The following is a 24,568-nucleotide window of genomic DNA, read 5'->3' on the forward strand; positions in this document are numbered from 1 at the left end:
CACGTACAGTTCTAACGTTACCACTTTATATGACTACAAACCATAAAATAACCTAACACAAAGGCATTCAATCTAAATATAAAACAATAATTTTGTTTGACGAATTATTTAAAAAACATAACATTATAGAATATACTGTAGTAATGCTTCATTAATGTTAAATAGAATTACACTTTTATATTGCTTGTCTGTTTCCTTGGAGAAATGGATGGCCTTGGTAACAGGCAGAGTATGTTTTATTAGTAGGCCTAACATTCCACAAGTCTGCCTGCCCGGCTACAGTATTGCATTAGAAGTGAAAATACATAACTCTGAAGTGCTGCGTTTGAGCAATCTCTCTGATTGGCTGTGACAGTCGCTGTCCCAACAAGACCCCAGCCAGACCCAGCCAATCAGGAGACTGTATGTTCACAATGGCAAACACAGATCAGAGATAACAAGACAGTTAATTAATTGTTCACTGAAAACCCTGGGAAGTTTAGCTGAACCTTATTCGAGCAGCAGTGCACGGTCGTTTTATGTATGTCTGTTTGGAGTGGTCCTGATTTCTTGGGAAAACGGTTGTATTTGTTGTTGTGGTTGTGAAGCTTGAGCTTCAGAAAGGAATGTCATTGAAGTCCATTACAGTATTCCATGGATAGGAAGCAACTCTGTGTTGAATGTGCTTTTTATGAAGAATGGAGATGCTCTGAAAATGAGTGCATTCATGGCAAAGACTACACAATGACCTCACCGATATGTCCCAAAAACACTTCACATCTCATCCCAGGTTTGGCAGACTGGACCAATCACAGACCATTATATTTGCATCCACGTCTGTGGTCTGGGTGAATCAGGGTGTACCCTGGACCCAGTGGCGATTTTAGCAAAAAGAAGTGGGATGCATGCCAGCAAAGCCAATACACAACACAACACTAAACAATACATTAATTGCACTATAACGGTGACAAACAGTGCCCACCAACTGTTAGGGCCTACATAAAGCTGTCCAAACAACCGTCCCAACATCTTACCACTGCTACACCTGGCTATCAGCGGAGCCTTGTCTGGCAGCGAAACAGTTAATTCAGCCTCATTTACTGCCTTTAAAAAAAACATAGCTGATATGGCTGACTTGCTTAAACAAATGTGGTTTCTAATGACAATTGAGATGTACAAACTATGGCATAAGGGGACGACAAGCGGATAAGAGGCAATCCGTAATTTCGGTTAAGACATTAATGAGCGAGCTAGGATGGACCTAGTCAATATAACTATTTGTTTAGCACTTTTGAAATGTACAGCGACAGAATTCAGAACATGGGCCGTTCTTACAGTATTCTTCCTGTACACCAAGTCAGAACTGTAGGATAAATAAAGGGGGCATATAAGCAGACAATGAAAGTTCTTACAATATTCAATGATTACATTTCTCTAAAACAGGCTATAGGCTACATGTGCACCACCAAGTCAGAATAGTAGGCTAAGTTATGAGGGGGGAAAGGGACCAAATTATTAGGGTGAGGCACATGGGCTACTAACAGCTAACTACACAACATACACTTAGTAATACTTTCTTGGCTACAGTATACATATCTCCCTGGCATAATACATCATTTATGCAGCAGCATACAAGACATTTTTGGACTCACCTTGTTGTGCTCTGCTCACTTGAACAGGAAGGTGGCGCGGCGGTCCTTCGTAGGCAAATTTTGTCATCAAAGAAAGAGAAAGAGGCCGGATTTACAATTCTGAGTTGGATGACCGTTCAAAACGTATTTTCCCAGTCGGAGCTCATTTATTCCCAACTTCCCAGTTGTCTTGAACTCACTGAAGTCAAGTTTTCGCAGATCCCAGTTAACAGTTGTTTTGAGCGCGGCACAAATCATGCTTCATTGACAGCATGGCCAATGTTGAATGTTTATCATTTTAAACTTTGGGACCACACAGCCACTCCACTGAATAGCAGGCTAGGGATTACTTTGCAATGCTTGCAGTTGTTGAATTTGCAATTTCCAACTTGTTGTGTAATGTTTATGGTCAATGGCCGATGAGCACCGATACGTTTGATCTATAATTTCTCTTCATTATTTCTCTTCATATGACAAGGATTAAAAAGGATTTGCCAGTAGATTGTCTACTTGATTCATGATGATGACTGCTAGCTAAGATTTTGAAAGTATGATGTTGACATGATCAGTCCAATCAAAGCTACTGTACATACTGGAATAAACTACCAGAAGATCTTAGATATGCCCCAAACGTATCCATTTTTAAATCCAAGTTAAAAACACTTCTCTTTTCACATGCCTATGACTGAGCACTTAAACTTAACCACACTGTTTAGCCTTATAGCTTCCTATGTTTTTATCCCATTTTTAAATTTGTAATCTTTATATGTTTTTTTTATTGTATTTTTATTATTATGATGTTTTCATTATATTTGATAAACATCTTTGTAAAGCATATTGAATTGCTTCGATGTATGAATTGTGCTATATAAATAAACTTGCTTGCTTGCTACATATAATGTGATTTGACGTCATTTTATCTGTGGCCAATGACCTTGAGCCTTCTTGGATGGGCACTTCTAATGTAACTCTATGGCAGCACCCAAGGGGCTTGAATTTTCTAGCTCTACCCTTAGACTTGGCGGTGACGTAGTGTCCCCATGAGTGACAGAACACTGAGCCAATCATGGCGCAATGCACCGTATTTTCTGCTTGCTTGCCCCACCAGCACAGAAAGCACTGAGCTAGGCTGAAACACCTGCATTTTGGAGCTACCTTACTCAAGAAAACAAAAAAGAGACCATGTTTGTATGCGGCTTTATTAACTCAATTATGTATATATTTTTGACATTGTTTGCAAACTGATATGTGACACATATGAATGCCAAAATAACATGCAAAACAGGCAAGCCTAGAAAAAAGAATGTGCTTCCCAGCCACCAGCTAACTGCGCTCCAATTGCTAGTTGCACTTAGTCCAAGCCCCACAAGCCTCAACATTTTCTTGCCTGTAAAATGTCAGCAAATCTAAAGCAGGTTCTTATCATTATGTAATTATGGCAATTATGCTGTTCGGCAGCCTGTGCTATGACAGTCCATTGGGTTTCTTGCTTGTTTCACTCTTTTCAACTGAGGCTCTGGCAAATGTATTCTGTTGATGAAAGTAAGTGTGCAGTAATCTGCTCATTCAGGAAACCCACCATTATGAATAATACACCACTTATTGTTAGATATGAGTTATCAAGAAAGGACAATCAACGTTATTTTACCCTAATGCAAACAGAAGCCTTGGTCTGTGCTACTGAGTGTATAGACACAATTAGTTCTGTAATGGGTGATATCATCTGACATTTGTTTTTGTTCAATGCCTCTGTCAAATAGATATTATAATAAACATTGTCAGGGTTTGTATGTGTTCATCTGCCTGAGCACATGATCTATTGTTTACCATTCACAGGTATCTAATATGCATTGTTCAAGTGTTTGCATTTGCACGCAGAGTAGAATATTGCACATACAGTAGCTTTGACTGAACAACAGCAGTGCATCTATCTGGTGTCTCTGGCAATATATATATATATATAGCCTCTCTCCTGGTAGTAAAGCCTGTGTAAGGCCAGCAGGTCAAGCTCCCACATATGTGGTACGCCTTATTGAACGTGTGTTATTTCTGTATCCTGCCAGCTGGGAGCATTGGGGGTACATTTTGTGCCCACCCCATTACAAAGCCCAGCCCAGTAGTAGTGGACAGACAGGCAGGCAGGCAGGCAGACAGACAAGACAGACACCTCTCAGATCAGTCAGTCAAGTCCTTCTCTGTTGCCTTGGTGCATTAGCTCCAGTTACCACACCCCTCCTTAAGACTTCCCATTGTGTGTTTCTTTACAGGCGGCGTGTGATGTCATCGCTGAGAGGAGGGGCCCCCTTTCTCCCTGTCTGGCCAATCCTTGAGCTCGGCGACTAGGTCACGTGAGAATCCCTCTTTCAGGTTGCCATGACAATGTGCACTGGTCCAGACAGCATCTTACCGTGGTGAGAAGGGAAGAGAAGAGGAGGGAGGATAGACAGAGGGAGGGAGAGCAAGAGAACAAACCCCAGACACCTCTGCTGCGCACCTTTCCGCTGTAAGTACTGCCACCACTCTCTCCTACACACCCAGCACACTGAATGTATATTTGCTGCATGAGTGACAACATGTGTTTATTATTAGCAATGTCATACCCGTTAGTTGTCTTTGAAGATTGCAGGGATGACATCATGCATGTTTCCTTTGTTACGTGTGGTATGTGTGAGGAGCTGTCTCCCTTACGTAAGAGTCCTTTGTCTGCAGGAGTCAGTGAGATCTCACAGATGTTCTGTGTCTGTAATGGACAGATCTTCAGCGGAAGAGAGGTGTCATAAAACAAAACAAAAGAAGGGTGGTTAGCTCTCTTTTATTAGCTCCTCACCCAGCAAGGTCCCTCTCAAGTCAGTTGGAGTCAGTCGACATTCTTGGGCCCCCTGTGGTTTGTTTAACTAGCAAACCCCTTCAGATACAACTAGTGCAACCTGTTCTGGCAGGAGGCCCAATATGTGGAATGTCCTTGTGACTATGGCGAGAGACTGGAGACAATGTGTTATCCTTCACTATGGTGAGCACTACAGGTACTACAGGTGTGTGACATGGATACTGTAGGTAGGATCACTGGTGTCATGGATACTGTAGGTAGGATCACTGGTGACATGGATACTGTAGGTAGGATCACTGGTGACATGGATACTGTAGGTAGGATCACTGGTGACATGGATACTGTAGGTAGGATCACTGGTGACATGGATACTGTAGGTAGGATCACTGGTGACATGGATACTGTAGGTAGGATCACTGGTGACATGGATACTGTAGGTAGGATCACTGGTGTCAATTAATCATTAGACTGTGCAGGTAATTTGGTCATTATGCAATCTGTTTTTAACCTAAGATATGTGAGAGCAGCAATTTGAAATCTATTCAACCCTAGCCAATGAATAAGCTGTTTTAGGCTTGTTTCATGCACAGCTAATGTGGCATAACATTATCGGCATAAAATATAATTATTATTGTGTTATTACGCAACAGACATGCAATCTACACATAATAGAGAACTGCAGTATAGTCATTTCATTTATTTGACAGCAGGATATTTCATAGAATCTGGTTTTCCCTCATTTGTGTAATTATCATAGCTCTGTAAATGGCAACTAATGTAATAGGGCAGAACAGCGTTTTCTGTTTACTTGACTTTATATGGAACCATTACACAGGACCTTGATTCACTGTGTGGTAAAGGGGAAAGTTAAAACGGTAATGGTTTAACCCCCCATAAAGAAAACATTACTAAACTGGCTACTGTTTTTACTTGACTCGGAGTCAGTGTGTGAGTATGTGTAGCCCCAGGAGCTCATCTGCCTGCCGTTGTACTGTAGACCTACCTAAACCTCTATCAGATCATCTGCATGATAAGAAATACATGGAGGTAGCAGTGTGTGTGATTAATTTTGGTCTTGTAAGAGCCATTTTTCTTCATGCTTTTTCCAGTGGCTTTCAAATTCTTTGACCCTTTTTTCTATTTTTATCGCTTACTTGGGAGGTGACAGTTTTATGATATGACAGATAACAATGTCAATGCCATAAGAAAGCCACCAGGTTGGTGGCAATGTAATTACAAATTAGCCTCTCACACACATACCATGACGCATCAAGTCAACATCTCAAGTTGAAGTTCATGCAGTATCAATTTCAGTAGCAGAGATAGAGAACATTTATCTGTGCTTGGAAGTCAGCTTGGCCGTCCAATACATCCAATGATAGGAGAGTGTCTGCCTTTCTGGGACCTAGAGAGCGCAGCCACAGTCTCTTATGTGCAGGAAGTTGATAGTGTGTGTGTGTGTATGTGTATACGTATGTGTGCGTGAGTGAGTGAGTGAGTGCACGATTGAGTGTGTATATGTATGTGTTACAAGGGCTCCTCCTGCCAGCATAATACGCTCGTGTTTTTGGGGGGCTCACAGCTGCACACAATCCCCTTGAACACTCACGTTAGAACAGATATGGGCCTATTTTGGATATGTTTATCTTGGCTTTATCTCAACAAGTCACATTTTGGAGCAGTTGTTGTGTTCCGATCCTCCCTGTCCTTTGTGAACATTTGTACATTTGAAACACAAGTCACTTTGATACTGAAGTGTTTCTTATTAAGGGCCAGCCAGCGTCAGCATGTAATTGACCTTTCCCCTGGAACAGTCATGGCACTTTAATGTTATTAGTACAAGAGGCAATGTGAGTTCATGGTGGTCGTATGGAGGCCTATTGGTCTGATGATCTTTAGGGTAATGAATCTCTGATGTGTTTATTCTGGCAGGGCAAGTGAGGATCCTTGACACCATAATTTTCTTGGATGCTTGATTCATAAAGAACAACAGGAGTAGTGTAAGAGTGAAAATGTTTATTTTTGTCTGTAAAGTCTCTCTCTGCTCTGGGCCTTTTCATGTGATGTCTTGCCAAGTGGGATCAAGTGGGAAACCTATAATTTTCTCACACAGCAATCTCAGTTTGATGAGAGGCATTGCATTCGCTCAGCCTTTTCTCATCTACAGTTTAACATTAAATAACCAAAACCATTATAGTTCTTTGTGCTTGTTAAACTCTCCATGCCACATCAGATAGACTCTAGACTAGGTGACAATAATAATTTGTAGGAGCACCTACGTGCACGTGCACACACACACACACGCATGCACACGCACACACACACACACACACACTTTTATTAAATACAAATGTCTCATCACTAGAGGCTTTCACTACATCGCATGTATTTGCATACACATATTACTGTCTCGAGCCACTTTAGCAATCAAACACACAGTCTAGCGTCACGTTCGAAGAAACCAATCGGATTAAACTCAGTTAAAACATGCTGTCTCACTTTGAACAGTTGAGGGGGTTTCTCGTTGCTGTTCTCTGAACATTCAGAGTTGTATCACAAAATTAGAACTATTCCCTTTGATTAGAGCAATCTAGTTTTTATATATAGTGTTTTAATGTATGTCATTGTAATATTTGCGCAAACATGTTGTCTTCGAAAAGCGCTTCTATTGTTGAAGGTTTATCCCACCCCCTCTAAAACATCGTTATGCGCTCTCCCTCTCCCTCTGTCAGTTTTCAAGTTGCGCCTTCTCGCTGAGTAGCTGAATGTGTCCAACCAAGCTATAGACCAAATAAAACATAGCTACATATATACAAGGTGGAATATAGAAAAGGCAAGAATAATCGAAATGGGATATATCTTCCGGATATACGGCTGGATTCAATAAACATATGGACCAAAGCTAAGAAGAGGTGCATTCGCGGATCGTTTGTAACGGTGCCCATTTTCTGAGATCCTAGCTAGCTAGGTAAGTAGGCTACTCCTGCACGTTTCGGAATGTTACGCTTTGGTGATTAAATTTTTTAAATAATCAACTCGTTCACATCTGTTACCTTTTCTGAACGGTTTCTCCTCTTTCTTGATGTGCATTCGGCTACAAAATATCATTTTCACTCGTTGTTTACGTTGGCAGTTTACAATTTTTGTTGGTTTGCAACATTGTAACACATGCAAGAGCTAAATTGTATCAATTATTGGCTAATATGCATACATATCGACGTTTCATAGACTGCAAGTGGTTGACATTTTACCCAGCTTGTTACATTGTCTCATTTTGCATGAAACATTCTCTGTTACACAGAAGATATTAGGTGGCCCTTTCTGCATTGGCTATGATAATTGTTGGTCCTGTAACCATAGTATGTTACACATTTTTAGTGGAGTCCCATGTTTTCTCATATTGCTAACTGTTAGACGGTTTAGACTAAGAGTTAGTTTTAAAGGCAATAAGAAAGTGGCCTAAGAAGTTGACATTTGTCCTTATAACCCCTAGTCCAGGCTGTTGGTGTGTCTCCGTTTTCTATTTGAGACCACAGCATAGTGAGGGAGAGGTGTAGGCTGGCTTCTTATGCAACTTGTTTTCTTGCTCAAAGCTAGGAATCTCAAATTGATTTATGCAGATTATGGAAATGCAGGTCAACAACAGGGTTACACTGGAATATGTTATTATTCAGCACAGGAGGGAAACTGACTGTAAGGCATTGAAGTCCCTAGGCACAATGAATGGGAAATATTGCACAAGGACAACAGAACGACCTCATTCAATGTTTGAAAATTCTGTCAAAATTGTACTATATCAATCAGCTGCATTTATTGCATATGTGCCCTTGTCAAACCATGTTTGACTCTCATATGCCATTTTGGGGGGAATTGATCTTTGTTGATTGACCATATACTGATGCAATCAAGACTAGCTTAATGTACTGTAAATGACTCCATTTGACCCAGATTTGACCATTCATCAGCACATACACTAAAATCAGTCTGTGGCTAAGTGATAAGGTCTCAACCTGACAGACAAGTGGCCTCTTACTCCTTCTTAGCAGAGCAATCCAGTGCATTTAGCCTACATCATTGATTTTGATTATTGCTTGATTCCACTATGTTGCATTTAGCCAGGCCCTGTGTATGCTCTGGTGATCCTAGACCAGGACAAAGGTCTTGGGTCAGTGTTCATAGGGGATGTAAATGTTGCTAAGTGTCTGGGCTAACCCAGGCCCACTCTGATCTGCAGTCCTTTTCCCTAGAGACCGGGATACAGTCCAAGGAGGAAGGAGAGGAGGAAGTCTGCAGGCTGACTCAGCTTCTCCAGCTGATTTGAAGGAAGAGGCTGTTGCAGTCTAGTCGGACAGGTTGGAGCTAGATTATAGAATCACCTCTCTCTCTCTCAGCTCTCACTATGACACTTCACACAGGGGTCATGTTCATTAGGGACCGAACGGAAGAAAATGTACTGAAACAGGGAGAGACTACCTGGACTTGTCTAATAAGAAATGCTCATTAATATGACAAGGGTGAGAGAGTGTGCCTGTGTTCCTCTGACCTCTGGGACTGCCTGGGATATGGAAGGGAACACCAGGGAGATGAAAGGAAGTTTTTAAAGTAAACTCCTACAGAGGAGGAAGTAAACAGCTGGAAGTGACTGTCAGATTTTCCCTGAAAAGCATGGTAACTTGCCCCCCCCCCCCTTGGCCTAGTATGTTTGGGTAGCCTTAAAAGGATATGTCTTAAGTCTGATGCCCATGCCTGTGCCAGTAACGGTTATGTTTGATGTTATGTTTTGTAAGAGCTACCTCAGTAATTTATTGAGCAGCGGCTATCTTTCATTTTCAAATCTGTCCAGTGTTCCAAATGAGGTCACTCTCGACCGTTATTCCAAGCGTGTTGAGTCAACAACCTCCTTCGACTCATGAAAGACACACCTTGTAAAAGCAGCCTACCGTGGAGTTAATGTAGCAGTTCGAGTAAGACTGATAACGTCAAGAATACAGAGGTAGTTTTTCCAGTACCAGACCAGTACCAATGAATGATAATATTGTGAAGTTTTATGTTTGAATGAAAATGGTGCTTTTCCCATTGAGAGCAATATACAGTACATATTGTCAGTTGTTCTGGACATAGTTGGTCAGTCACAATCTCACCTTATAGCCAGTTAGTGTAGGCTATTGTTACTAATCTATAGTTTGACTGCAGTTACTTATTCTCATTCTTCAAATCCTTTATTTCCTTCTGAAGGTCATTGTTGTCATATTTAACTTTTTCATAGGTCCAATGAGGGCAACTTCAACTTAATCAAAATAGAGGCAGACCTATGGGACTTTTACGATCAAGCGCTTATCCTCCTACCTTCCTGACAACTTAACCAAACATGTTGCCATAAAATATTAAGAGCTGGAATTAGAAACGTGATTATATAATCAAGAATGTGGTGAAAGCTGTGCCAGCAAAGGCGTTGTTGATTGTCTGATTTAAAGAGTAAAATCTAATGGTCAATTGCTAGGAGGCATTTCCATGTAAAAGGACCTATGAGTACCAACATGTCATGTGAAGTTCATAGGAACATGTCAAATTGGGTGTGAAATGAAAGCTAAAAGTCTATATTTTTGAGAAATTAAGGCATATATAAAATGTTCAACCATTTTCCCTTTTAGGAATAAGCAAAGTCTTTGATTTCTGGTCAAACAAATGGAAAAGGGGTCTTAGACAACATCTACCAGAAAAAGTCTTAAAAGTTATTAAAAATACATAAAAATACAATAATGTTGAAAGACCCCTGCCAACTAATATCAACACTTATATTTCAGATAATTTCTTCTGCCTTCTGTAAGTTTAAGAAACCTTGTATTTCCGTTAGCAAAAACCCACATATCTTGATGATATTTTCTAATTTCTCTCCCTCATGAGGGAGGATAATGAAAGTTCACAGAAGTAACAAGTAAAGGTAGACCTACCAATTAGTTAGTGTATTTACTGATATCAAGTTTGTTCATGAATTATTAAGTGACTAAAACTCGTAATTCTGTTACCAAATTGGGAAATCAATAGTAATGACCTGTTGGGTCACCTGCTACTGTCCACTCTTCCGCTTTGAACACACCGTCTGCGTCATTGCGGTTTGGTACACCAGAAGTACATTCATTTGCAATGGAATGCTGCGTTTGCCTTGCAGCATTGCGTTGCAGTGCGTTCTGTGTGGTGCATAAGTTGGATTTATCAAACGTATGTGTCAAACTGTATGCGTAAACAGGTTGACAGCAATGGGTAGCAGAAGGTGAATGTTGAACTTTTGTTGCACACATATCTAGATGATGTTGTGTACTATTTTGCGCAATGACGCAGTTGTTGTGTTCAAAGTGTTCCACTGGCATACTGTTATGTTCAGCTCATAATTATTTTTTTATTTCTGTCGTCTGGTGGCCAATGCAAGACTGTGTAAACAGTCTCTCTCTCTCTCATATGTCACCTCTCCTGGTTCTTACTGATGATGTAATTCCGTTATTGTAATTCCATAACTTCATATAAATCCACTTCACCTTCTGTAGTTCAATAACCAAAATATATATTTTTCAAACTCAAGGTGTCATGTCATAGCTGACACCCCATTCTTTCTGCAGAGAGGTTTGAATCTTAATTCGGAGCAGATATTATGTTTTTGGAAAACGTGGTCGCATAACAAATTGAGGGAGATTTTACCGTAATTCTGTTACCAAACTTTTCATCTGCACATTTCCAGTAAAGGTGTTTTTGTTCCATTTTCTGTGTAAACAATAAAAAATAGGCCTTTTGCCTGGAGTTGTATGGTTTGTTAAACTTTGAAATCAATGGTTTTTGTTTGGCAAAAAAAAGGACATAATATGCTGTGTCTACAAGCTTTGGTATGGTGATTTAGCGTACACCAGTTTTGTGCTCTGAGAGTCAGGACTGGGTCAGTGTGACAAGCATTCCCTAGTCGGACGAAGCTGTTTACATTTAGCCACTTAAGTGACCCTTGAACTTTTCCAGTGGAGTTGCAGTGGTTTTTGTTGAAATTTATGAAAACCGGACATACAGGTAATGTGGGCTTTTTACAATTTTAAGACGAGATAGCTTGCCTACCAAGTCAAATGTTTTTGTTTTAAGAGTTCAGCCCAAAAGCATGATACTTTTCTGAACTCTATATGGGTGCTTGCACAACTGAACACAATTATGTGTGGAGAATAAAATTAATAATCTCTGTTTTAAATACCCAGGGTCTGCAATTAGTTTTTATTGCATGATGTTTTCTCAACACATTTCATACTCAAAACAATTGCACTCAAGTCCAATATAAATGTGGTATATTAACGAGGCAATAAGCAGCCATGCTGTTTAGCATAAACTTTTTAATAACAGAATGAATTTACATATGCATTCCAATAATGCACCTTCACCTTGACTATGGTACGGCAACCTGCACGTACCGATATTACTATTAACTGTAATATGCAATACTATAATGAACCATGCAGTTATTCAGGTCGATACGAAAAGGGATAATCAACAACGGGCTATGCGTTCAATGGAAAATAATGAACAACGTGTGCTCCACACACGCTAGTGGAGTGGAACTGACCTTCCACGGAGTTGCATTATTTTCCAGAGAACGCATAGAGGCCCTAGTTGATTATCCCTTTTATGCCATGGCTATAATTGAACACATTTGCCACTAGAAATGTGTTCATTTGCCGGTAGAATCGTGTTCAACATCCACTGGAGTAGCTAGCAAGTTTACTAGATAGCTACAGTAGTTGCCATGATAACCAAACAAACAGACTTGCTAGTTTAGCTAAAACCACCAGTCCTAGCTTGCTATTATGAAAATCGAATTCAACAATACCAATACTGTTTTCAATTTGACTTTTGCTTTCAAAAGCAGCTCAAAGGAAACATGTAAAAATTAACTATAGCCTTTGAATTCTACCGTGCAAATATACCGTGAGTTATAGGGGAATTATACAACGGTGGGTCTAATCCTGAATGCTGATTGGTTAAAACCGTATTCCAGCCGGTGTCTATTCCACAAGTTACCACCGGCTAAATCTATTGCGTTAAAATGCCTATTTACTCTGTTCCATCTGCGCAATCCACTGTCTCATCAGCCCAGCCAAGCAATTTATAAACTTGATCTCCACTATAAAAAGCATCTAGACATTATCTCACATTTCTTTTAGACTAACATTTAGTTTTCAACAGCCGAGATTTGTATAAACCTTGCTGTCTGTCTCTCCGACATTTGCAACATTGTTTCAATATTCAAATTCGATCTCCAGCTGTCCCATAGTAATGAACGTGTCGGGAGTCGGGACGAGACAGACAGGCAGGCAGCGTTTCTCTGCCAGTTGAAATCATGAATCCGCTGGCATCATTTTTATGGATATATACAAAGAAATATCAATTGAAAAAGGTAAAACGAAACGAAGTGCAGCTAGTTTGCAGTCTTTCCAGCTTCAGTTTGAAGTGATTGTGTTAGCTGTGTTGTTGGCTAGCTCCTCTGAACAACAGTGTCCTGACGAGTGAGCACATTTTCTATGCCAGGCGAAATCGCACCTCATTAGCTCATTATTATGGTTGTAGCCAAATAAATGTCACTAGAAAACAGCTTATGGAAATGCACCTACTTTGCTGTTATTCTATACATTTAGAACGAACGACTGGGTCGTGTCCATAGATACAGAACAAAAAGACTGAACGACTGGGTCGCGTCTCTAGCAACCGAACCGATAGAACGAACGACCAGCTGGCTTGGGTAGCAACCCTAGATTTGTATCGGGACTACAGTGAGGGAAAAAAGTATTTGATCCCCTGCTGATTTTGTACGTTTGCCCACTGACAAAGACATGATCAGTCTATAATTTTAATGGTAGGTTTATTTGAACAGTGAGAGACAGAATAACAACAAAAAAATCCAGAAAAACGCATGTCAAAAATGTTATAAATACCCCTCTGCAAAACATGACTTAGTACTTGGTGGCAAAACCCTTGTTGGCAATCACACAGGTCAGACGTTTCTTGTAGTTGGCCACCAGGTTTGCACACATCTCAGGAGGGATTATGTTCCACTCCTCTTTGCAGATCTTCTCCAAGTCATTAAGGTTTCGAGGCTGACGTTTGGCAACTCGAACCTTCAGCTCCCACCACAGATTTTCTATGGGATTAAGGTCTGGAGACTGGCTAGGCCACTCCAGGACCTTAATGTGCTTCTTCTTGAGCCACTCCTTTGTTGCCTTGGCCGTGTGTTTTGGGTCATTGTCATGCTGGAATACCCATCCACAACCCATTTTCAATGCCCTGGCTGAGGGAAGGAGGTTCTCACCCAAGATTTGACGGTACATGGCCCCATCCATCTTCCCTTTGATGCGGTGAAGTTGTCCTGTCCCCTTAGCAGAAAAACACCCCCAAAGCATAATGTTGCCACCTCCATGTTTGATGGTGGGGATGGTGTTCTTGGGGTCATAGGCAGCATTCCTCCTCCTCCAAACACGGCGAGTTGAGTTGATGCTGAAGAGCTCGATTTTGGTCTCATCTGACCACAACACTTTCACCCAGTTCTCCTCTGAATCATTCAGATGTTCATTGGCAAACTTCAGACGGGCTTGTATATGTGCTTTCTTGAGCAGGGGGACCTTGCGGGCGCTGCAGGATTTCAGTCCTTCACGGCGTAGTGTGTTACGAATTGTTTTCTTGTCCCAGCTGCCTTGAGATCATTGACAAGATCCTCCCGTGTAGTTCTGGGCTGATTCCTCACCGTTCTCATGATCATTGCAACTCCACGAGGGAAGATCTTGCATGGAGCCCCAGGCAGAGGGAGATTGACAGTTATTTTGTGTTTCTTCCATTTGCCAATAATCACACCAACTGTTGTCACCTTCTCACCAAGCTGCTTGGCGATGGTCTTGTAGCCCATTCCAGCCTTGTGTAGGTCTACAATCTTGTCTCTGACATCCTTGGAGAGCTCTTTGGTCTTGGCCATGGTGGAGAGTTTGGAATCTCATTGATTGATTGCTTCTGTGGACAGGTGTCTTTTATACAGGTAACAAACTGAGATTAGGAGCACTCCTTTTAAGAGTGTGCTCCTAATCTCAGCTCGTTACCTGTATAAAAGACACCTGGGAGCCAGAAATCTTTCTGATTGAGAGGGGGTCAAATACTTATTTCCCTCATTAAAATGCAAATCAATTTATAACATTTTTGACATGCGTTTTTCTGGATTCTGTCTCTCACTGTTCAAATAAACCTACCAATAAAATTATAGACTGATCATTTCTTTGTCAGTGGGCAAACGTACAAAATCAGCAGGGAATCAAATACTTTTTTCCCTCACTGTATATCTCGTGGAAGGATGAAATAGTATGAATACATTCCTCAAAATAAAACTTTAAATGAAAAATATGTCAATCATTATTTGAATATGTTGGTAACCCGTTGCATAAAAGGGATAATGCCCTCAAAGCCGGTGTTTGGAGGATATATTGGCACGGTTTGCCGGCCCGAGACAAAGCCTAACAACACCCGTGCCAATATATCCTCCAAACACCGGCTTCTCGGGCATGATCACTTAAATAATGCACGCTCTAGAATGCCCTTCAAGCCAATCAGAAAGGAGTATTAAAAAATGCCATGGTATAAACTACAATAACCTTGTTCTTTGTTGTAAGAGAACACTTCATAAGGTCGCTGTGCTTTATCGATCAGGCTATACTGCAAACATGTGCAACTCTTTCTCCCACCACACCCCTTCCCAACTCAAGCCCATCTTCTCTATTAAATCTTTGGCCTCTCTTTTGACCACATCATATTTCACATTCGCTAACTCTCTGCATTTGAAGGTGCCCCCTGGCCCCATTACCTTCTTATCTGGAGAGAAGAAAATAATGGAACAGATTAACAGAACTGTTCCTGCTTGTCAGATTGTATGCTGCCCACCATTTTGTGTCTCAGATAACCTTCCCACCGCGCCACGCCACTGCCACCCTCGCCCCCCACTGCTCCTCGCTGCAAATCAAAGCACACGGTCGGGAGGCAATGAGGCACTTCCTCCTACTCACACCTTCTCCTGTTCCTCACTTCCTTACGACGGTAGTCGGGCATGCCAGGCAACGGGGCAGGCAGACAGAGAGATGGTAATAAGAGAAGGCCTACAGGCATGTGAGGCAACGAGTGGGATTCCACAGATTATTAGGAGTTAGGCTTTGTTTTGTAGGTTGAAGATTTATCCAATATTTTGTTCAAGATCTGTTTTTTTTTCCCCCATATGAGGATTATGTTCTTCAGGTGCAAAGCTGCATGTGCTGTCAAGACTACAAGGCCTATGTTTATTCACCTCACAAAGTGATATGAAAGCCATTGCGTGGTTACATTTGATATCTAGGACTCTCTCTACTGGAGCAGCACTTGCTCGAGTGAAATCCCTTTTACCATATGCAGTTCAGTTCAGACACTTGAAATCAACTTAATGCAGATGTACAAAAACACCCCAAAATGCTGAATGACATTCACGACAGAGATACAGAGGAACCAAAGAACCAACTTTTCACCGGCTGGCTTCTTCACACCACGTCTCGCCAAGCGTTAATTTAACTAGCTCCTGCAGCACGTAAAATCTGTTTGGGATTAAAGTGTAATTCAGGAGGAATCTGTTTTCATGCTTTCAGGTAAAGCTATCAGCGTGTTTCACGGCTCTGCACGGTGCAGTGGTTTGGTTACCTTCCCATTGAATGAATCGATATCAGCACTGCTCCATTCACACAGGGAAAGCCTCTCTTCCTATGGCCCAGGGTGTATGGAGCTGGCAGCTCGTCTCTTACTCTTGCGTTGAGTAGTAGGCAGGAAAGCAATTCACAGGCTAAATCAGTCCTTTACCACTTCTCCTGTCCATCTTGGCCAAGTTGGCCTGGCCTGGTGTTGGCTTGGAGCCTTCTCATGAGAGGTGGGTGGCCAAACACTCATGCTGCTTAGGTGAAATGCTGAGGGGAGATTCAGTAACAGGTTTTCCCCCATTGATTGATGAGAAGGGGATGTAGCCTAGCATAGCCAATGTCTTCTGTGCCTACTCTTTGTTAAGTCAACTCTTTAGTGACATGAACTGAACTGATCCCGACATGAGTTTGCTCAGACTGTGAGATTCTGTGAGCTCAAACATTAGCTGGAATCTGGCTACTCCTGGCTTCATGAAGCCTGTCCCAACCATTCCCTCTTACTCCAATGATAACAGTGAACGTGGGTCTGGCTATCTTAAACAGTCTATGAGAGGAGACTCATCCAGTGCTGCCTGGGGGCCTGCTGGGGCAACAGCTGTTTTACTGTCCATATGACCTGATGTCACAGGTCCTGGTGGGGTCCAACAGGTCAAGGCTGCCCTGGTCACAGTTCCATAGCTCCAGGGCTCCGGGAGCAGAGGGCTGGTGGGGCCAACCTCTCTCTCTGTCTGTCTGATCATTCTATGATGGACCATAGGTCCACTGGTGGTTTACCCTCTGAGCTGCTCATAATTCCACTCCTGCAGCGGTATTAAAGTGTGTGTGTGTACTGTACTGTAGGCTGCAGGATTATTATTTCTGTTTTGTGAGCAAATTAGTGCAGATTTTAACAAACTATATAGCCTTCCTGTATTTTGTTTCAATCCAAGAGCATGCTGCCTAGTGACGTGCGTGGTGAAGTTTTGGCTGCATGATTTAAAAAAATAAGACTATTCAGCTAACCATCCTAAAATCTCATAAGAAGTGAGGTGGTGTTTTTGGTGTAACAGTAACTTTATACAATGATGTTAAATGTGGTTCTGTTATGTAGAATGCTTTTTAATCATTATGTGATCTTCCAAGACATTGATTCAGCTTTAATCTAACTTCTATTAAACAAGCACAATGGTGAGAAGCGATTTATCCGGTGCACTCCAGCAGCACTACACCCAATAACTGTATATATGAAGACATCAAATCAAATTGTATTTGTCACATCCGCTGAATACTACATGTGTAGATGCTTACTTACGAGACTTTTCCCAACAATGCCATTAAAAAGTAAGAAAATTAACAAATAGATAAAGAGAAAATAACACAATAAAATAAAAAATAACGAGGCTATATAAATAATAATATGCCATTTAGCAGACGCTTTTATCCAAAGCGACTTACAGTCATGCGTGCATACATTTTTTGTGTATGGGTGGTCCCGGGGATCGAACCCACTACCCTGGCGTTACAAGCGCCGTGCTCTACCAGTTGAGCTACAGATGGTACTGTGCCTATAGTTATGGTCTGCTCTAGAGATGGTAGGCTACCAGTGGATTCCCAAACTATTTTACACAGTGATCCACATTAAAGGGGTTTTGTGTTCTAGACTGGGGGCAAGGTAGAGGTGATAGGATGGCTTTGTTTGGGTACCTGGTCATTGGCTTTGTGGTAGTACGTTGCATGAGCACCAGCGCCTCCTAGAGTCAACGTGGCAACATAATTATTGCCTGGAGGAAAAACAAGAATATTCATCTCAGTGACCTGACCAGTAAAAAACTCCTGGCTCTAACAGAGGGTGAGGTTGAGGCGGTGTGGGTATATACAAGGAGTACTGGTACCGAGTCAGTGTCCTGGGGTACGAAGTAGTTGGGGTGATTTGATTGAAGTAATATGTACGTGTAGGTAGGGGGTGAAACGCAGAAAGTCTTGGGTAGCCGTTTAATTAACTGTTCAGCAGTCTTATGGCTTGGCTTTCTGGTACCGCTTGCCGTGCTGTGACTTGGGTGGCTGAATCTTTGACAATATTTAGGGCCTTCCTCTGAGACCGCCTGGTATAGAGGTCCTGGATGGCAGGGAGCTCGGCAATAGTGATGTACTGGGCCGTACGCACTACCCTCTGTTGCGCCTTGTGGTCAGATGCCGAGAAGTTCCCATACCAAGTGGTGATGTAGCAAGTCAAGATGCTCTCAATGGTGCAGCTGTATAACTTTTTGAGGATCTGAGGGACCATGCCAAATCTTTTCAGCCTCCTGATGGGGAAGAGGTGTTGTCATGCCCTCTTCACGACTGTGTTGGTGTGTTTGGACCATAATAGGTCCTTAGTGATGTGGACACCGACGAACTTGAAGCTCTCGACCGTCTCCACTACAGCCCCGTCGATATGAATTGGGGCGTGCTCTGCCCTTTTCCTGTAGTCCATGATCAGCTCCTTTGTCTTGCTGACGTTGAGGGAGAGGTTGTTGTCCTGGCACCACACTGCCAGGTCTCTGACCTCCTCCCTGTAGTCATCGGTGATCAGGCCTACCACCGTCGTGTCGTCAGCAAACTTAATGATGGCGTTGGTGTCGTGTGCGGCCACACACACGACAGTGTTTAACATCATCAGTACACCCTCCTTAAGATTTATATATTTTTCCATAAGCGCAATGTGACCGCAAGAGATAGGTTGGAATGTCTGACTAAAATACGGGGCAAATCAACCTTTTTTCTACGTTTGTGGTGTTTGAATTTGTTGTTAAAATGCGGGACATTATTGTTTGGTTGCGGGACCTAGGACAAAGGGCCAAAATACGTAACTGTCCCGCACAATTGGAACATGTGGTCACCCTTGACCATGACCCTGTTGTCATGGAATTACCATTATTGGAATGAATAATTTCTTATAGGCGAAGGCTAAGCAGATGCAATATATCACTTTCGAATGAGAATAACATTGTTTGTCAGCTTGACAACCCAAAAGACTGACATTGTCCTAAATCACTTTTTGTCAGCATCCCATTTGATTTAAACAAAACTTTCGCTACATTTTTGCCCATGGAAGAAGTGGTCACAAAGTGACTTTTTGGATAAAGGTTCTCAAAGTTGACCCATTTTGCTTGCCCACCATACCATAAGACATCCATGTCTTCATCACTGGAAAAGATAAATGGTTGAGTTTGATATAATTTAAAAGCTTACAAACAGTGTTGTCAAACTATTTTATTATTTCTTGATTTTTATTTTTTTAAATAAAATGAATGATGAAACCTTTTAATGTCAATTATCAAAAAACATGTGAACTCTGATTCTTTCTATATTCACATATGTTGTAGCTTAGAACCTATTTCACATCATCTGAGTTTTTTGTGTTGTGCCCGCCATCGGCCAACATGCCCTTGAATGCAGGGTGGGTGTCATTTCAATCCTATAAATATAATTCATAGAATGGACCTACACTATCTCTTCAGACCACTGCAATTTAGCTGGTGGACCAATTGAAATTGAATTGAAATTGTAACTTCTAATTACTACCACAAAGATGACCGCCAGTCCACCCACCGTCGAATGTCTTCTTAAATGGTCATGTCTAGTTTATTATCTATATTTCTATGATTTCAATAGGTTTCCTATGGAGGATTGACAGTATAATTTAAAACAATAGATATTCCCATTCAAGTCAACATTCTCTGATGTGTGGACCTCCAACCATCTTTGTGGTACCCATTTGAAAGTTTACATTTCAATTGTATTCCCATTTGAGTACATTTATCAGCCAAAACATGACACCCACCCTATCTATATTCAATGGCATGTTGTCTCAACCGATGGCAGGCACAACACAAAATCTTTAGATTATGTAAAATGGGGTCTAAGCTACAACATAATGTGAATATAAAATAGAGCGCGATGAGCCAAGGAAAGCCCGCCGGCCAAACCCTCCCCTAACCCGGACAATGCTGGGCCGCCCAGTGGGACTCCCAGTCACAGCCGGCTGTGACACAGCCTGGGATCGAACCCCAGGCTGTAGTGACGCCTCAACAATGCGATGCAGTGCCTTGGACTGCTGCGCCCCTCGGGAGGCCTAGCACCTTTTTATCTCTTGAGTGTTTTGGCATTCAGGTCCAAACAGAAACTTTCTGAACACTTCTACAATGGGCAAATATGTATGGAAAGTTTCGTTCACATCAAAAGGGATGCTGTCAAAAACGGATTGAATTCAAATGGGTTTACCATACTGAAATGTAATGTGTCATTGAACTTTGCATGGCTCATTGTAAATTGCTGTTAGTTGATGGCATTTATTTATTCTCCAGCAATTTTGCAACCAAAAGGTATTTCATCAACAGCTGCTTTTAAGATAATTAACTTATAAATCCATCTTCATGGCAGGAGATAACAACCCATTGGACTGTCATAACCCCAAATTCAACAAGGATTTCAACATCCCGAAATGATTTACTGCACCGTTTGGCCAGGCGGCCTGGAATTACGGCTATTTGCTGACGCTTTCCAAAGTTTAAACACTGGCTTTGTAATTAATATGGAGAACAGTACTGGAACAGAGTGCAGGGAGCTGTAGATTCCCATGCATGATCACTACGAAAGCCAATGGAGTTTAAACTCCAGGGGGTACCGGTACAGAGTCAATGTGTGGGGGCACCAGTTAGTCAAGGTAATTGAGGTAATATGTACATGTGGGTGGAGTTAAAGTGACTATACATAAATAATAAACAGAGTAGCAGCAGAGTAAAATAAGGGGGGGCAATGCAAATAGTTTGGGTAGCCATGATTAGCTATTCAGGAGTCTTATGGCTTGGGGGTAGAAGCTGTTAAGAAGCCTTTTGGACCTAGACTTGGCGCTCCGGTACCGCTTGCTGTGCGGTATCAGAGAGAACAGTCTATGACTAGGGTATAGAGGTCCTGGATGGCAGGAAGTTTGGCCCCAGTGATGTACTGGGCCGTAAGTACTACCCTTTGTAGTACCTTGCAGTCGGCGGCCGAGCAGTTGCCATACCAGGCAGTGATGCAACCAGTCAGGATGCTCTCGATGGTGCAGCTGTAGAACTTTTTGAGGATCTGAGGACCCATGCCAAATCTTTTCAGTCTCCTGGTGTTGAACGCTGAGCTGTAGTCAATGAATAGCATTCTCACTTAGGTGTTCCTCTTGTCCAGGTGTGGAGTGCAATATAGATTGCATCATCTGTGGATCTGTTGGGGCAGTATGCAAATTGGAGTGGGTCTAGGGTTTCTGGGATAATGGTGATGATGTGAGCCATGACCAGCCTTTCAAAGCACTTCATGGCTACAGACGTGAGTGCTACGGGTTGGTAGTAATTTAGGCAGGTTATCTTAGTGTTCTTGGTCACAGGGACTATGGTGGTCTGCTTGAAACATGTTGGTATTACAGACTCAGTCAGAGACATGTTGAAAATGTCAGTGAAGACACTTGCCAGTTGGTCAGCGCATGCTCGGAGTACACGTCCTGGTAATCCGTCTGGCCCTGCGGCCTTGTGAATGTTGACCTGCTTAAAAGTCTTACTCACATCGGCTATGGAGAGCGTGATCACATAGTCATCCGGAGCAGCTGATGCTCTCATGCATGCTTCAGTGTTGCTTGCCTCGAAGCAAGCATAGAAGGGATTTAGCCCGTCTTGTAGGCTTGTGTCACTGGGCAGCTCGCGGCTGTGCTTCCCTTTGTAGTCTGTAATCGTGTTCAAGCCCTGCCACATCCGACGAGCTTCAGAGCCGGTGTAGTACGATTCAATGTTAGTCCTGTATTGTCTCTTTGCCTGTTTGATGGTTCATCGGAGGGCATAGCGGGATTTCTTATAAGCGTCCGGGTTAGAGTCCCGCTCCTTGAAAGCGGCAGCTCTACCCTTTAGCTAAGTGCGGATGTTGCCTGTAATCCATGGCTTCTGGTTGGGGTATGTACGTACGGTCACTGTGGGGACGACGTCATCGATGCACTTATTGATGAAGCCAGTGACTGATGTGGTGTACTCCTCAATGCTATGGGAAGAATCCCGGAACATATTCCAGTCTGTGCTAGCAAAACAGTCCTGTAGCTTAGCATCTGTGTCATCTGACCACTTCCTTATTAACCGAGTCACTGGTGCTTCCTGCTTTTTAGTTTTTACTTATAAGCAGGAATCAGGAGGATAGAGTTATGGTCTGATTTGCCAAATGGAGGGCGAGGGAGAGCTTTTTACGCGTCTCTGTGTGTGGAGTAAAGGTGATAAATGAGATATTTCATAATGTAAACCAAGAGAAAGAGTGAGTCAGTGTTGTAATATTATTGCTGTTGGTAAGGAGGAGGATTATGGCTCGGCCCACATAATAAATGACTCTTTCACAAACAGGATTATAGATGAAAAGCAAACATGTTCCTAGTCTGAGGCCTCTTCCTCCTCCTCACCATTTCACAGTTGACATGACTAAGCCTTGGAAACTAGGAAAATACTCGCTGTACGGCTCTGTTTGCGTCCAGGTTTCAGATTAGATCCCTAGGAAACCCAACCTAATGAGTAACTGGAGATACGCCACCACACACCCTGCTATTGCCCTAAAGTATGTAAATGCTTTGAAAGATAGTCAGATATTGAATCCCATGTAACCAAATGGATTTATGACATGCAGTATCAACAGATGCTGATTCTGTGGCTCAATTTATTTATGTCCTGTATTTGCTCCTATTCTCCTCTGTGTTCCTTCATCTGTGTTGATGGCGTTGGCAGCTGTAATGGCTGGTGCAACCCAGGGCTGGGAGGCTGTGAAGGAGGTGGTGTCTGAGTCTGATTTGTGAGGTAGCCTAATAAAGGTGACTGACTGGCAGGCTCCTGTAATTGAGCATGTAGAGGCAAACACACTGGCCACACAATCCGATTACACAGCTACTGGTACTAATAGAATTTAAAAAGAGCAATCCTTTGTTGGTGCTAAATACTCCCCTTGAGTAGTTAAGAGATTTTGAGTTACTACTGTAGACTAATTCATTTATTTGCATGACCGTGACTGAGTTCCCTAACAAATCCATTTATCTGTAATCTGGGATGGGATGAATTTTATGAAAAATCTGTAATTCAATTGCTTTCTAATTCAGAGGAAATCCCATGTCCAATTAAATTGGCAGGAATTGAAATGGAATTCAACTCTGTCCTTCGTTCCATCCATGAAGGGTCAGTCCAGTGCCTGACCCAGTGGTGTCACATGGAGTATTGTTTGCGTGAGCCGTAGGACAATTGATGTTGTGGAAGAGATGGGCCCACAGTGGTCGAGGTAAAGGACACGCTCACAGCACAGGGTGGCTGAAACCTGACCGCCTGAACATGTGAACATAACCAGACAGCGTAGTTAGAGAAAATTATGATAGATTGGACTAGATGTCCAAGAGGTGTCTGTTCTTCTGCTGAGCATTAGTTTGTCTGGATGGAAATGGTTTTCCAGTCTGGTGCGGAGGTGAAATTCCCCAGACATTATCGCAAGTTGTTTTGTATCAAAATCAGAGCAGGGGTTTGTGAAATATGACTATCACAGCCTGAATATAAGATGTGAAAGACAGATGGTTTGAAGTTGGTCTTTGCCAGAGGTGGTTTTTGGTTATAGTCAACAAACAATTGTGTACTCAATGTGCTCTGAATCTTTGTCTTTTCATAGCTTGTTGACTAGACACACAGACAACCACCTGTTCCTGCAGTGGAAACTGAAAAAGGGGAAAGGGTTGAGCCTGCCCTTGTATGTTTTATGTTTTATTAGTCGTATGTACAGCATACACATCCTATACACTGTCCAACCAAATGCTTACTTGCAGCTTCCTCGACAATGCAACAGCAATAAGAAATAGCCTTATAAAAGATAAGAATACAAACATAAAGTAAATGGCTCACTAGAATATAATACATTTTAGCAGAAGTATCATACAGGAAGGCACAATTTATAGTCCAATATTTACACATGTATCAGGGAAGGGGGGATTATGGGGCAAGTGTTTAAATTGTGCACTATTAGCAATAGCAAATAAGAGTCTGGGAGCAGCAGTTGTGATGTGTGTGTAGCATGAGTGTGTGTGTGTGTGTGTGTAGCATGAGTGTGTGTGTGTGTGGAGCTGTAAGATTTTAGGGATGCGGTATATTTGATTTAGAACAGAATATGTAGAGGCCAGGGCTTAGGCCAACCCCCATATATTCACCTATTGACTTCAGGGCTCTAATAGCGTTGACATCGGCAAATAATGAAATAGAACTTATGTAGTATAGTCTGCCCAGGTCAAGAGTCTGTATGTGCTCCATAACTGTTCTGATAACCTTGTTAAGGTCTATATAGCTACATATTTTCACAGAAAATGTTATATGATGTTGGATCAGGACATGATACTGCTTTCATAAAACATTTGTTGTGGAACCAGAGTT

At 42.0% G+C, this 24,568-nt stretch overlaps 1 protein-coding gene across 9 annotated transcripts in view; it reads left to right on the plus strand.

Annotated features, from left to right (window-relative positions):
• Positions 1 to 24,568, plus strand: part of mical3a (microtubule associated monooxygenase, calponin and LIM domain containing 3a) — a 133,405-nt gene that overhangs the window by 29,321 nt on the left and 79,516 nt on the right. For 8 of the 9 annotated variants that reach the window (XM_041890602.2, XM_041890603.2, XM_041890605.2 and 5 more), the window contains exons 2-3: positions 3,878 to 4,113; positions 8,685 to 8,789. The gene's annotated coding sequence lies outside the window, so the exon portion shown is untranslated. Of the gene's footprint in view, positions 1 to 3,877; positions 4,114 to 8,671; positions 8,790 to 24,568 lie in introns of all 9 variants that reach the window. The other variant, XM_041890601.2, reaches the window with a different exon arrangement.

This window comes from Coregonus clupeaformis, chromosome 11 (assembly GCF_020615455.1).
Source record: "Coregonus clupeaformis isolate EN_2021a chromosome 11, ASM2061545v1, whole genome shotgun sequence".
Classification (NCBI taxonomy): Eukaryota; Metazoa; Chordata; class Actinopteri; order Salmoniformes; family Salmonidae; genus Coregonus; species Coregonus clupeaformis.